Below are 16,384 nucleotides of genomic sequence, written 5' to 3' on the forward strand. Positions count from 1 at the left end.
ATCATCCTTCTTTGGACGGAAGGGATCTCGTTTTGCATCTAGCGATCGAACGACCAAAGCAGTACTCGAAGGCTTTGCTTTATCCTCATTAAAGCGGTGTAACACCTTTTGGGTGTAGTTCGATTGATGTACTAGGATTCCATCTAAACAATGCTCTATCTCGAGACCGAGACAATATCGAGTCTTACCTAGATCTTTCATCTCAAATTTCGACTCCAGGTGCGCGATAATTCTCGCGAGCTCTTTAGGCGTTCCGATAAGATTCATGTCATCGATATATACTGCAACAATCGTAAATCTGGAATGTGACTTCTTAATGAACACATAAGGGAATAGTTCATTGTTCACATATCCCTAACTAGTCAAAATACTCACTCAGACGGTTGTACCACATTTTTCCGGATTGTTTCAAACCGTAGAGTGAACACCTCAGCCGAATTGAAAACGTGTTCCGATGTTTGGAAATATTTGAACCGGTCAATGAAAGTCCTTCAGGAATTTTCATGTAAATTTCCATATCAAGATTCCTATAGAGATATGCGGTTGCTACGTCCATTAGCTGCATACTTAATTTTTTGGAAACTACCAAGCTGATAAGGTAGCGAAAAGTAATTACACCCATAACAGGTGAATAAGTTTCGTCATAGTCAATCCTAGGGCGTTGTGAGAAGTCTTGTGCAACATGACGAGCTTTGTAACGCACAATTTCGTTATTCTCAATACACTTCCGAACAAAAACCCACTTGTAACCAACGGGTTTCACATGTGGAGGATTATGAGCTATAGGTCCAAACACCTTACATTTCACAAGCGAATCGAGTTCAACTTGGATTGCTTGTTTCCAGTTTGACCAATCAGTTCTACATCGACATTCATCAACGGAACGCATTCCAATGTCATCATTCAACATGATCTGAGTAGCTAGTGTATATGCTAATACATCGTCGACAATCATCTCATTTATATGCCACACATCATCTAAGCTAGCATAATAGACCAAAATCTCACGATTCTTGTGAGGAGGATTTGTCTCTTCAATGACGCTTCCATAATCTAGAATTTCCTCCTCAATTGGATAGAATGAGTAAGCGCTAGTCGGATTCACGATAGGCTATTCAGAACCTTGTGTCGTGGGTTTCCTCTTCCGGGGGTGTGAATCCTTTAAACCATGGGGTCTGCCACACGTTTGTGTAAGGGAAAATAATTGGCTAGCTGCTAATGTACATAGATCACCAAGATTGGCACCCCGGACCTCCAGGAGGGAAGTCCGTCGTACATACATCCATCTTTGTAGGCGTATTTGCAGTTGGAATATGTGATCTTGTTAAGCGCGCTAGATTGGTGAAAGCATCTAGCATGCTCTGAGCTATGCTCTAGAGATCTAATATATGTTGCACTTCAATTTCAGACCGAGCGGTGCGAAGATCTAAATGACACAAAGTGGGAGTCATCCACGATAATTCGCGTCGTTTTTCAGGAACGTTGACGTTCTTATCTCCCTCTAACAACGGGAATACTTTCTTATATAAGTGATAATCCGCGTAACGAACGATAAATAGATCATCTGTCAAAGGTTCTATGTAACGAATAATCGAAGGAGAATCAAATCTGACATACATTCCCATCATTCGCTAAGGCCTCATTTTTGTACGTAAGGGCGACAAGATTGGCACATATACCGCATAACCAAAAACGCATAGATGCGATATGTTGGGTTCGTATCCGATAACCAACTGAATGGCACTAAGTGGTTATGTTGCAACAAGCCTCAGGCGGACCAACTTTGCTGCGTGCAATATTGCATGGCCCTAAGCAGCGATCGGAAGCTTGGTACGTATGACCAACGATCAAGCAATCATTTGTAAGCGCTTAATGAAAGTCTCTGCCAGGCTGTTCTGGGTGTGAATATGGGGTACGGGATGTTCAACTTCAACCCCAACGACATGTAATAGTCATCAAAAGTTTTAGATGTAAATTCTCCAGCATTATCTAATCAAATAGATTTGATCGGATAATCAGGGTGGTGTGCTCTGAGTTTGATACCCTGAGCCAACAGTTTGAAGAATGCAATGTTCCTTGTGGACAACAAGCACACGTATGACCAACGTGTGGAAGCGTCAACCAAAACCATAAAGTATCTAAATGGTCTGCATGGAGGGTGAATCAGTCCACAAATGTCCTTCTAAATCCATTGTAGAAAAATAAGAGGATTTGAACGAATCTTGTGATAAGAAGGCTTAGTAATAAGTTTTCCCATAGAACATGTTTGACATGCTGTAGACATCGAAATTTCAGTAAAACAAATGTTCACCAATGCATTAAAGTTTTGACGTGTCAAGGCATACATGGCATACGCCACGTGTTGTACAAATTGTACACATGGCGTGTGACTCAACAAAATAGGAAGAAATACCCTTGGAGGATTAAACAAGTTTTTCTTCTCATTTTGGGCAATGACAAGGCAAGTACATTTCAATCCATTGAGGATCAAAACAAGTTTTTCTTCTCATGTTGGGCAATGACAAGGCAAGCACACTTCAATCCATTACGGATCAAAGCAAGTTTTTCTCATTTGGGCAATGACAAAGCATACACATTTCAAGTTTAAAATGGTGTTAAGTGGGAAATTAGGCCATAAGTTAGACCACTTCAAGTTTAAAATGGTATTAAGTAGGAAATTAGGCCATAAGTTACACCACTTCAATTTCAATATTGCATTAAGTGGGAAAATTAGGCAATGGTGCTTGGAAAGGAAAAAAATATTTTGTGGTGGTGATTCATTCTCAAACCCTATAAATAGGCTTCTCCATCAAGGTATCAAGCATCAAGGAATTCACAAATACATTTCTCTACTCCAAAATTAGAAGAGAATTCCCCAAATCCTTGAAGCTTTGAAACTCCAAAGCTTCCAACCATCCAAATTCCCAAGAATTCCGAAGGATCAAGAAAGCTCTCTTCGTTCTTCGTTAAATCCTCTTTCAAGATCAAGCCCCGACGGCCCTTGAAGAAAGTGTCCATCCGTTCATCCTAAGCATAAGCCCCCAACGGCCCTTTGGATCAACAACCTCAACAAATCCACACATCCAATCGTTCTTCAAGATTAAGCCCAAAAGTCCTTGAAGATCCGCTCATCCATCAACCTTCAAGATCAAGCCCAAAAGCCCTTGAAAAAATCCACACAACCATTATTCAAGATCAAGCCCCGACGGCCCTTGAAGAAAGTGTTCATCGTTCATCCTAAGATCAAGCCCCAACGGCCCCTTGGATCAACAGCACAAACAAATCCACACATCCAATCGTTCTTCAAGACTAAGCCCAAAAGCCCTTGAAGATCTGCTCATCCATCAACCTTCAAGATCAAGCCCAAAAGCCCTTGAAGAAATCCATACACCCATTCTTCAAGATCAAGCCCAACGCCCCTTGAAGATCCGTTCATCAACTGTTCATCCTTAGATCAAGCCCTGACGGCCCTTTGGATCAACAACTCATCCACAAACCTACACCCTACGAAGATAGAATCAGAGGACCAAATTTGAGAGAGATCGTAACCCCAAAATCATAAACACAAAAATATTATTTTGTACACGTTATTCTGGTTTCTTGTTTCAAGGAATCTTTCGTGTTCACAAATTTGGCACGCCCAGTGGGACATCTCTACCTCTCATCTCTATCCTCAAATCATCAAAAAACGCAAATGGCATCAAGAAAGGATCAAGTTGTTCCTGCAATCAAAGCAAAGAACAAGAACATCATCGCCGCAAGTGGTGATATTTCGGGCATCATAACCCGAAGTAAGGCAAGAGCTCTTTTTGCCGCGGCTTCCGCCCCTGCATTAACTCTGTCAAAGGAACAAGAGCACCTGAGGCACGAGCCTGTGATCACCCTAGCCTCGCTAAGGGCATCAAGAGGGGAAAGCCCGAGGAAATACTCAGAGTCCCTACTCTCCGACGCTGACTCGAGCGGCAGTACAACCATGCAAGTCATGACCACTGGAGTAACTTCAATCGAGGAGCAGCTAGCTCAGATGAATGAAGCAATCGCAAAGCTCACACGGACTGCAGAGGAGAAAAACTTGCAAACCGCCGGACTCATCAACCGTCTGGAGGCACAGCATGGCGTCAAAGTGAAACCAAGCTCTCTTCCAACTAAGAAGACCGAAGAAGGCCTTGACCCAAATGCCTACGAACTCATGTCAAAGGCTAGGCATGACTTTGCTTCCTCTTCAAATCTTGGAAAGAAGGTTTCAAACACCGTCAACGACAAAGATCGTGACCTCATCGAGACTCAAAAGAAGTTGAAGGAGCATGATTACGGAGTTGACAACAACAAAGCTGGACTTGGCTTCACACCAAATGCACTCGTGAAGATTTCAAGCAAAGCGAAAAACGCTAGCGCTCAACACATCAGCGTGAGCATTGAACAAAATCAAGAGGAGCCTAAACCTCCTATTCGAGTGTCAGTCTTCGATAGGCTGAATCATTCAAAACCCAGAATTTCGGCACTTGATCGTATTGGTGGGCAAGACCGAACTTCCGTCTTCAAGAGGCTTAACGCGCCAACATCCCAAAGCTCTGTTTTTGAAAGGTTGTTAAAGCCTAAGAAACAAAGCAACACAGCTATCTCTCCTCTGCGACGATCAACTTCGGAAAGATTTGAAGATAATGAGAAGCCTTTTGGAAAGAGGAAGACAACACCAAAGGAAGAAAAACTCGATGGGTTAGCAGAAAAAGGCGACGTTCGAAGCTTGATTCCTTCAAGGATGAAGCGCCAAGCAATCCTAGAGGTCGACACAAAAGGACCACTGAAGGTAAAGAGGCGCATCATCGTCCACACTGGCAAATCTTCATGCCAACAAACCCAAGAGAACGGCACTGAAGATGAAATCCCTAAGAAAGATGTCACTTCTGGCTCTTTCGACTCAAAGTCTTCACCTCGACCGTTGGGGGCATGCTCCAAGTCAAGTGAAATTGGATGATGGACTCATGTCACTCCGAAGAAACTGCACGAGAAACATACGTCTTCTCCACAAGTGCACCAATCAGAAAGGGGGCAAAACAGCTCTTGTCAACCTCCAGAACAATGTGAAAGTGTTGGAGATAATGAAATTTCGACTAAAAGATCGTCCATCCCCATCACAATATGCGACCTCTTCCCAGAAGACTTCTTCAATTACTCAGTCAAGGCTTCCTATGAAGATTGCGAGGAACGCCTCTCCCAGATCGCTTGACAAATCAACAACAACAACCACAAGCTCCTCGTTCGCACGAGCCTAAAAGGCGATAACCAAAAGCTCCTCGTTCGCACGAGCCTAAAAGGTGACAACAAAAGCTCCTTGTCTGCACGAGTTGAAACTGCAAACGACACCACAAGCTCATCGTTCGCACGAGCCTAAAAGGTGACAACAAAAGCTCCTTGTCTGCACGAGTTGAAACTGCAAACGACACCACAAGCTCCTCGTTCGCACGAGCCTAAAAGGTGACAACAAGCGCTCCTTGCCTGCACGAGCTGAAACTGCAAACGGCACCAAACGCTCATTGCCTGCACGAGCTGAAACTGCAAACGGCACCAAAAACGCTCCTTGCCTGCACGAGCTGAAACTGCAAACGGCACCAAACGCTCCTTGCCTGCACGAGCTGAAACTGCAAACAGCACCAAACACTACTTGCCTGACGAGGAGGTGTTCTACATCGACATCTTCCCAACATGGACGATGTTCTTCGACGGATCCGCACGAGCAGACGGAGCGGGGGCAGGAGTAGTATTCATGTCGCCACAAAGGCAAATACTACCTTACTCCTTCCAACTGAATGAGCTATGCTCCAACAATGTTGCTGAGTACCAAGCATTGATCATCGGGCTCCAAATGGCGATCAACATGGAAATCACAGCTCTTGAGGTATATGGCGATTCCAAGCTCATAATCAATCAACTCTTAACTGAATATGAGGTGAGGAAAGATGATCTCGTCCCATACTTCCGGCTAGCAACCCAACTGCTACAAAAGTTTGAAGCTGTGACACTAGAACATGTGCCAAGAAAGGAAAATCAAATGGCAGACGCTTTCGCCAATCTAGCCTCGAGTATGACACTAGGAAAAGATGAAGTTGCATACGTGCCAGTTTGCCAAAGATGGGTGATTCCGCCCGTTAATGAAATGTCACTAGATGATACAAATGTCATCTCAGTACTTCCAGTCGATGCTGAAGAGTGGAGACAGCCGCTGATCGACTACTTAGAGCACGGAAAGCTTCCAGATGATCTCAGACACCGTTCCGAAATACGTCGACGAGCACCTCGCTTCCTTTACTACAAAGGAACACTCTATCGACGCTCTCTTGAAGGAGTGCTCCTGATATGCCTAGGTGAGGAAGAAGTTAATCTAGCCATGGAAGAAGCACATTCAGGTGTGTGTGGGGCACATCAGTCTGGACCAAAGCTACATTTCCAGCTTAAAAGAATGGGTTACTACTGGCCGAGCATGGTGAAGGACTGCCTGGAACACGCCAAAAGGTGCCAAGCCTGCCAATTCCACGCCAACTTCATACATCAACCGCCTGAACCATTACACCCTACAGTTGCTTCATGGCCGTTCGACGCATGGGGATTGGACGTTGTATGACCAATTACGCCAAAGTCATCTGCAGGGGAAGCTTACATCCTAGCTGCAACAGATTACTTCTCCAAGTGGGCTGAAGCCATCCCTTTAAGGGAAGTAAAAAAGGAAACTGTTGTTCGTTTCATCAAGGAGCATATCATCCACCGATATGGGGTGCCTCGCTACATTATCACTGACAACGGAAAGCAGTTCTCCAACCGACTCGTGGACGAGCTTTGCGACAAATACAAGTTCAAGCAGCACAAGTCTTCCATGTATCATGCTCCGGCCAACGGCCTCGCGGAAGCATTCAACAAGACGCTGTGCAACCTCCTGAAAAAGGTAATCGGCCGAACAAAGAGAGATTGGCATGAAAGAATAAGTGAAGCACTTTGGGCATATAGGACTACACATAGGACTCCTACCCAAGCTACACCTTATTCTCTCGTATATGGAGTAGAAGCTGTTCTACCGCTCGAAAGTCAAATTCCCTCACTAAGGATGGCTATACAAGAAGGCTTGACTGATGAAGAAAATGCAAAGTTGCGCCTTCAGGAGTTGGAAGCGCTGGATGAGAGAAGGCTCGAAGCTCAACAACACTTGGAATGCTACCAAGCACGGTTATCCAAGGCATTCAACAAGAAAGTCCGCCCAAGGTCTTTCCAAGCCGAAGATCTCGTGCTGGCATTGCGTAGGCCTATCATTACAACTCATAAGACAAAAAGCAAGTTCACATCAAAGTGGGATGGACCCTACGTAATACAAGAGATCTACACCAATGGCACCTACTTAATCATGGCAGAAGACGGGTTGAAGATCGGCCCCATCAACGGCAGATTTTTGAAGCGCTACTACCCCTAAAGCAAACGCACCATGCTCCTGGCCCGCAAGAGCATAAACTGTGTACGGCAAAATCATCAAAAAAAAAAAACCATCACTTATTTGAACTACGTCATGACTTGATCCCTCCTCAACCAAGGGTACGTAGGCAACTTGAAACTTCAAAACTTCAAGTACAGTCACATCATCAAAATAAAAAATAAAAAATAAAAAAAATAAAAAAAGGGAAATAACACATCTTGGTGATGTATATGTTTTATCTGTATTTAGCACAATACACTGAATAAAATAAAGTATGTTCATTGATATCCGAGAAATTACAAGTGCGTACAAAAAAAAAAAAAAAAAAAAAAAAAATGATGAAGCTTTCACAAAGGATGTTCACGTGAAGCCCCAGTACTTGGCAAAACTCTAGGAGCGGGAGGCATCAGAGCGGGAGGCATCGAAGCAGGAGGCATCGAAGATAGATCATTCGAGGCCTCAATACTTGGTGGAACGCTGGATGACCCAGGAAAAAGGTGCCTCTGGAGATAAGCCGCAAGCCTTTGACGGTCACTTTGAATCCGACCTTCAGATTCTTGCAGCTCATCAAGCTTCCTCTTCATGCCCGTCGAATAGTTATTTGCAAGCACGTGCAAACTTCTATTCTCATGCTTAAGCTGTTTGATCTCTTCCTTGAGATTTTCCACCTCTGCCATCAACGATTCAACTTGACGGGAGCGAGCAAGTAGGCGTTGGCCCATGTTGGACACAGAGCCCACACACTGAACGCTGAGAGCTAGGGACTCTTGAACGGCCAACTCATCGGACCGTCCTGAAAGCAGCCTACTATCTTTAGGAGTGAGGAGGTTCCTAGCTACTATCGTAGCTGTTGTTGCATCCGTCATCATGGAGTCTTCACTTGTAAGAGGGCCATTAGAAGATAAAAAAGACCAGCACCATACCTTACCTTGACGCGGCGCACTGCTGAGACTCAAATCTAAGCAAATGTTAGATGGGTTAGCCATTTTTCAAAGGTGTTAAAAGAGAAGGGTCGGATGGAGAAAAATCTCAAGGGGCTGTTAAAACAAAATACACCGGAGATGATTTTCAGGAATAAGCAACCTTCAAGATGTGCATGTTGGAGGTAATCGATACCTCTATAAAGAGGAGAGGCGACACGACCACCGATTCAAAAATGGAAGAGACACCACTCTTCAAAATCTCAAAAGCCAGATAAAAGGCGTAAGTTAGGCGACGCTTTCTCGGCTTTTCAGAAAACGCGTTCAACTTTGTCAAAAGATCTCTGACAAAGCCGCATCCGCACTACTGTTTGCCATTCAGAAATCAAAGAGGCGCTTGCTCAAAAATCGAAGAAGCATTTGTTCAGAAATCGAAGAGACGCTTGCTCAAAAATCGAAGAAACGGTTGTTCAGAAATCAAAGAGGTAACACCCTCCGAACCTCAAAAGCTGGGCCGCTTATTCAAGGATCGAAGAGTCATCACTCTCTGAATTTCAAAAGCTGGGCTCTTCCAGATTTGTCATCACCCTTCATATGCAACCCCAGCTTTGCAGAAATCACGGGCAACTTTGTCAAAGATTTCTGACAAAGTTGAGAACGCGTGAATCTTACTGTTCAATTACCCAACAGTTGTCGACAATGGTAAAGGAACAGTACCACCACTTGCTATTGGGAAATCCCTATATATGTCAACCTTCATCTTTTATGGCAAGGCAGACCTGCAAAAAAAAAAAAAAAAAAATGCCCAACTCTTCCTCACCTCTGAGGGCGCACTCCCAGCAAAGCCTTTCGAAATACTCAATTTTTTCTTCTTCCCCAAAGAAGATATCAGATGCCTGGAGTACAGATGACCCAGGAGGAAACGGTAGATTAAAGCATGTGGAGACAAGCACAACAAATACATGTGCTGATCCATTCGCCGCTTCTTCAAAAGCAAAGGTATCTCATATCATCAAGGTCAAAAGCAAAAGTATCTCATATCATGCTCTTTCCCTGTTTTTTTCTTTGTCCTTGTTCTTACTCGCATGGCAAAGTGAAAGAAGCAATCAGCCGGCACTTGGAGTCAGTCTTCCGATCTGGAACCGACTGCCTGGAATCTATTCCCTGGTTGCTTACCTAGCGTTGCTCTCGAGTAGTCATCTTCAACGGTTGATACACTTCCAGAGAAGGGACCACTTCTGCAAAGGGGAGCAAGTAAGGCAAGTGAAAATGATACATTAAAGCATGTGGAGACAAGCAACAACTGCATATGCTGAGCTATCCTCTAACCCTCTTCAATACGAATTGGAGAGATTGAACAAAGAAACAGAAAAAAGGAGTAAAGCTCAGACCTTCGGGGGAGACCAAAAGAATCCTGCTGCCCAGTTCAAGAGTAGCACAAAGGAAAATCAACGATTGGAGGAAACCAGAAAATCTTCCAGTCGAACTCAAGATCAAGCCTCGATGGCCCTTGAAGAAATTTCCAGCCCAGTTCAAGACTAAGCCTGTGGAAAATCAACGATTGGAGGAAACCAGAAAATCTTCCTGTCGAACTCAAGATCAAGCCTCAATGGCCCTTGAAGAAATTTCCAGCCCAATTCAAGATCAAGCCTCGACGGCCCTTAGGTTGACATCTACATTAAGGGACTTCAAAACGCATCTTCTACACATGACAAGCACATGTCTACGACGCGCCTTGAAGTGGGGGCATTTGTAGACATCGAAATTTCAGTAAAACAAATGTTCACCAATGCATTAAAGTTTTGACGTGTCAAGGCATACATGGCATACGCCACGTGTTGTACAAATTGTACACATGGCGTGTGACTCAACAAAATAGGAAGAAATACCCTTGAAGGATTAAACAAGTTTTTCTTCTCATTTTGGGCAATGACAAGGCAAGTACATTTCAATCCATTGAGGATCAAAACAAGTTTTTCTTCTCATGTTGGGCAATGACAAGGCAAGCACACTTCAATCCATTATGGATCAAAGCAAGTTTTTCTCATTTGGGCAATGACAAAGCATACACATTTCAAGTTTAAAATGGTGTTAAGTGGGAAATTAGGCCATAAGTTAGACCACTTCAAGTTTAAAATGGTATTAAGTAGGAAATTAGGCCATAAGTTACACCACTTCAATTTCAATATTGCATTAAGTGGGAAAATTAGGCAATCGTGCTTGGAAAGGAAAAAAATATTTTGTGGTGGTGATTCATTCTCAAAGCCTATAAATAGGCTTCTCCATCAAGGTATCAAGCATCAAGGAATTCACAAATACATTTCTCTACTCCAAAATTAGAAGAGAATTCCCCAAATCCTTGAAGCTTTGAAACTCCAAAGCTTCCAACCATCCAAATTCCCAAGAATTCCGAAGGATCAAGAAAGCTCTCTTCGTTCTTCGTTAAATCCTCTTTCAAGATCAAGCCCCGACGGCCCTTGAAGAAAGTGTTCATCCGTTCATCCTAAGCATAAGCCCCCAACGGGCCTTTGGATCAACAACCTCAACAAATCCACACATCCAATCGTTCTTCAAGATTAAGCCCAAAAGCCCTTGAAGATCCGCTCATTCATCAACCTTCAAGATCAAGCCCAAAAGCCCTTGAAGAAATCCATACACCCATTCTTCAAGATCAAGCCCAACGCCCCTTGAAGATCCGTTCATCAATTGTTCATCCTTAGATCAAGCCCCGACGACCCTTTGGATCAACAACTCATCCACAAACCTACACCCTACGAAGATAGAATCAGAGGACCAAATTTGAGAGAGATCGTAACCCCAAAATCATAAACACAAAAATATTATTTTGTACACGTTATTCTGGTTTCTTGTTTCAAGGAATCTTTCGTGTTCACACATGCGATTCCTTGGATCGAGCCTAAACTTCGAGTTAGTGAATGCCTGTGTGATGATTTGAGGATTTGGCGCATCACTATTCGTCCAAGATGTCCCAAACGATAATGCCAAAGTGTAATTTCGTGCGCGGTTCTGGTAGTAGGGCCAGCCACATAGTGGCATTCTATAAGGCGTATGGTCGTAATATACAGACCACTCGGGATATGCTCCATCTTCTCTAGAATGCACTTCTGGCCATATTCGTAGGAAGTTATGCACATAAATTCAACTCTGTTTTCTACGTGAGTTTCAGCGTGATAATTGTTATCTCTAATATCCTTGAAACTTAACAACGTTCTTCCGAAACGTGGAGAATAGAGTGCCTTAGCAATGGTCAAGATTGTACCATTGGACAACATTATACGTGCATTACCATATCATTCTATCAGGTTGGATAGGGCTGAGAGGGTTGTCAGAGGTGAATTCTTAGGTATGAAGTTAGTGAAATAGATGCGTTCACGCAATACGGTGTGCATGGTTGCACTATCTGCCAGACAACTAACTTCCCCACTAACCATACCTAGAATGAAAAATTAATTTGAATCGGTGACATGCATAAAAGTTCTAACAACAAATAACAATTCAAAATAATTTCATTTATTCAAGGATGGTAATTAATTAAAACTTAATATCCAAAAACAAATCACCAACAAATAATCCAAACATAAAGGAAAATTGTTCAAAAATCAACCAAAAACAAAAGGGGGGTTCGGCCACTAGGTGGAATTCGAACCCATTGTGCAATTTTAACTAACTAAAATTGTTTATGTCTAAGATTCTAATCTTCCATAGGGGTGGTATCCTCTTGAAAGTCAGAAACCTCCATCTTTGTAGTCTCCAGTTCGTCCACTTGCACGAAGTTTGATTCAACCTCCATTAGGGCTGCAAAAATATCGAGATAAAAACCGTTGTTTTGAAATAACCTAATTGCATTATGATATGGATGAATTGGTTCGATGCATAAAATCTCCTCGTCAAATTCCTAAAAGGAGAGACGAAATTTCTTCATCCCCAAGAAGTACAAGTTGTAATAGGAAATGATAACTAGAACCAAATCTAATCTAGGATGTACACAATCACATATAAACTAGGAAAGTTTACAACAATTATTACAAATCTTATAAGTTTATCACAAATTAAAAGAAACATTGTCAGAGGTAGATAAAAAATAAGGAATGAGATCCTCTCCGGATCCCTTCCTCCTAATCCACAAAGTCTGGGGATCCGAGCCATTGAAATTTGATCCAACGGCTAAAGTTATTATAACTTTTTAAAGTGGACCCTTGTTTGCAGCCGTTGGATCAAATTTCAATGGCCCAAATCCCTAGACTTGGTGGATTAAGAGGAAGGGATCTGGAGAGGATCCCTGATGAGTCGATATTATACTATATATTTTACGCTAATCTTAGTAATAATTTATTGGTTATTATGTGTGAATTTTGATACTTTGAATTATATTTTTAATGTATGACATTCAACTTCCTTTGAAGCAAAAAGTGATCAAATGGACAAATTTTGGAGTGATTCCAATTGGAGATTGTTTGTGAGTCTTTCAAGATGATTGTATCAAAATTCTAGATTTTTCTACCAAACCGTTTGACCGTGACAATAAAATAAAGACCCGGCGTAGCTTTTCCAGATTGACGTTTATGGACGTTTTGGGTATTTTAAAGGTCAAGATGACATATTTTAAGGAACATTCCTTCTGAGGATTTGTAGGGGACATCCCCATCTTTCAAAAGAGACCTTTTGAGACCAAATCAGAATTGGTTTGATCTGCCCAAAGATTGATTTTTTGAGAAGTTCGAATTTTAATTTAAATAGGAAACCTTTTATTTTCTGTTTTATTATTTTATTATGTTTCCTAGTTTTATTTTAAGACCTTTTAGGGTTTTATTTTGTAGTAGTATAAATAAGACTTTTTAGCCATTAGGGTTGCGAGGAGAGAAGACAGGGGGAGAACGCATAAAATTAACGCACGCACTCTCGAGAGCTTTTGGATTCAAGTTTATTTGCAAGGTGTTTTCTATCCTTATTTTTAATAATATTTTGTTTATGATTGTTAGTAACTAATTTCCGTTTGCTAGGGCAAGGCCATGAGCCTTAGCAAGAATATGTAGCTTCTTTTCAATTTGTTTATGATATTATGCATGCAAGTTCTGAATTATTAATCATCGGTTTATACTATCTAATTGTCTAATAAAACAGAAAATAAAAGGTTTCATATTTAAATTAAAATTTGGACTTATCAGAAAATCAGTCTTTTGACCAATCAAATCAATTCCGATTTGGTCTTAAAAGGTCTCTTTTGAAAGATGGAGATGTCCCTTACAAATTCTCAGAAGGAATATTCCTTAAAGTATGTCATCTTAACCTCCAAAATACCCAAAATGTCTATAAACGTCAATCTAGAAAAGCTGCGCACTGGCCTTTATTTCATTGCCACGGTCAAACGGCTTGGTAGAAAAATCTGGAATTTTGATACAATCATTTTGAAAGACTCACGAACAACCTCCAATTGGAATCACTCCAAAATTTATCCGTTTGGTCACTTTTTTCTCCAGAGGAATTCGAATGTCCTACATTAATCAAAATTCACACATAATAACCAATAAATTGTTACTAAGATTAGGGTAAAATATATAGTATAATATCAACTCATCAATCCCTTTCCAAAAAATAAAATAAAATTTTTGTGATGTAGGTAGAAAATATTAATTAATCTATGATAAAGGCAGACTATGAACAAAAACCTATCGTATAGATAAATAATACAAAATAATTTGTGATACAGATAGACTATGAATAAAAACATATCGTATAGTTAAATATAGGTAAACAACACAATTACTTTCAGATGGAAAATTTTGTTATATATAGGCACAGGCCGACGATTCAGCAAATGCCCTGCTGCACCTTCCTAAGTAACAGGTCTTCTGAGACTTCCTTCTTATATGTACAAAACGTATCATGTCTCAAATGGATCTCTCTCTTAACATAACACCGTTGGTTTTATTTCTGTCTGACTCGCAGACAGAAAAAGTATGCTAGCTAGCACGCTAGAACTAGCATCACCTCAAACAACCACCCCTTCCTCCTTTGGTGGCTCTGCGGCATGTGTCTGCCTCTCTGAGCTCTAATTGCTTACAAAGCAACACCTAGAATGAAAGAGCTTGACTTTAAAACCGTTGAAACCGAAAGCTATTAGTGATATGCTCCACCCTTAGTTTCGCCGAATCGTCAAGTAAGAGCAATCATAAACGACCTGACAAACTCATGTTGGCAATGCCATGGTCAAGTAAGAAGATGACCCATTCACCTCAAAAGAAAAATATCACCTCTCAAGTAAGCCAAACGATTGACGTCAAAGAAAATGACCACCCATCCAGCAAAAAACGAGGTTTTTCAGCCAAATACTTCACAAAAAGAGTGGAAGGCGATAAAGACACTTAGACAACATTTTCGGGCTTTATTTTTTTTCACTGTAAAAGTGGTTCGGAAGAAGAATCACGCCTCCAGTAGATTCTGCTTCATGTCTGACTAGATAAGTCACAAGGCTTGTCCTTCTTCAAGCCCAAGTCATCTAGTTGGGGTTGACCACAATTTCCCAAGTAAGAAAAAGATAGAATTTCAGGAGGCTAAGGCTAACTTCCTTTCTGACCAATAGACGTCCAGGAGAGCGAGGCGTTGTGTATATTCATTCGATTCTGATTAGCAACTGAGTGAATCCATCTCCATTGGTTGTGCCTTTACTTTGTAACCGTCTCTGTTGAGCTATTAAATTACTTCGCGGCTTCTCCTGCCACGGTAGTCAGTATGGGGCTAATAGCTTGAGTTAGAAGTAGGAGACGATCAGAGTTATCTTATATAGGCTATTTACGTTTAACGAGTTAGAAGATGTTGTTAATGATCGAGTATCGAGAAGAGTTGGATGTGAACCCCTCCCATGAGAAAGGAGCCTAGCAGCCCCGATACGCCGAAACCTCTTATTCTGGTCCTTAGGCTAACTACGACTAGTCAGGAATTTCGTAATGATAGAAAAGTGTTTTTTTTTTTATGGACAATGTTGTATATATTAAGCGATAAGCGGAATAAAGATATCTTATTTACAAGTAAAAAACTATTAAAGTATAGTATTATATAGCAATAGAGTTTCATAATGCAGATATTTCATAAAATGATGAAAGATTTTTGGTAAAACTTGCATTCGTGTCATGTTTCTCTTGTTCGTGTCATTTTTGTAACATACCCAATATCTTAATAGGTCATGTCATGTAACACCCGTTATGAATGGGTAATATGACCCGATCGGAACTCGACCAAATAATGTCAACGAATAATATGACCCGACCCATTACCCATTAAAGAAAATATATTTTAAATCAATAAATAATCAAATGAAATATGTAACATTAAATTAGTATCTACATACCACATAAGTGAGATCAAAGAATCCAATGGTAAGGATTTAATCTCACATAAATGAGATTAAATCCTATGACTATTGTTGTAGTAAGGTTTTTTAATAATTTTTTAACTAATGAAGAAGTGTGAGAATATAAAAAATATATATACAAATTAACGCTCGTAATAACAAGATATGCAACTTTTGTGAAGAGGATAACTCCATAATTCGCCATCATAATCCCATAAATCATAAATTTAATTTTAATTGTTGACTGTCGTTTACATTTATGCTCCATTCTTCTTACCAAACTTCATTTTTTTCAAACTTTCTTTTTTGAAAACATGACCTTTTAGCGGATGAAGAAAGATAAACAGTTCACATAGTTGATGTGAGTTCAGATTTTTACGGTTAGTAAAAATAGTGCTCGGACTTTATAAAGTCTCTAAAAACTATATAACATTGATTCATATTTCAATTAATCGTAAACATCGGAATGTGGTATCAAAGATCCGAGCCGTTCATTTTTCTATATCCGCTAAAAGATTATGTTTCCAAAAAAAAAATCAGAAGAACGAAATTCGGTGAGAAAAGTAGAGCATAAACCACAATCGAGGTTAAATATAAATCTAGGGTTTAAAGATGGTGCCAAATTTTGGACTTGATCCC

Source organism: Pyrus communis, chromosome 12 (genome assembly GCF_963583255.1).
Source record: "Pyrus communis chromosome 12, drPyrComm1.1, whole genome shotgun sequence".
Taxonomy (NCBI): domain Eukaryota; kingdom Viridiplantae; phylum Streptophyta; class Magnoliopsida; order Rosales; family Rosaceae; genus Pyrus; species Pyrus communis.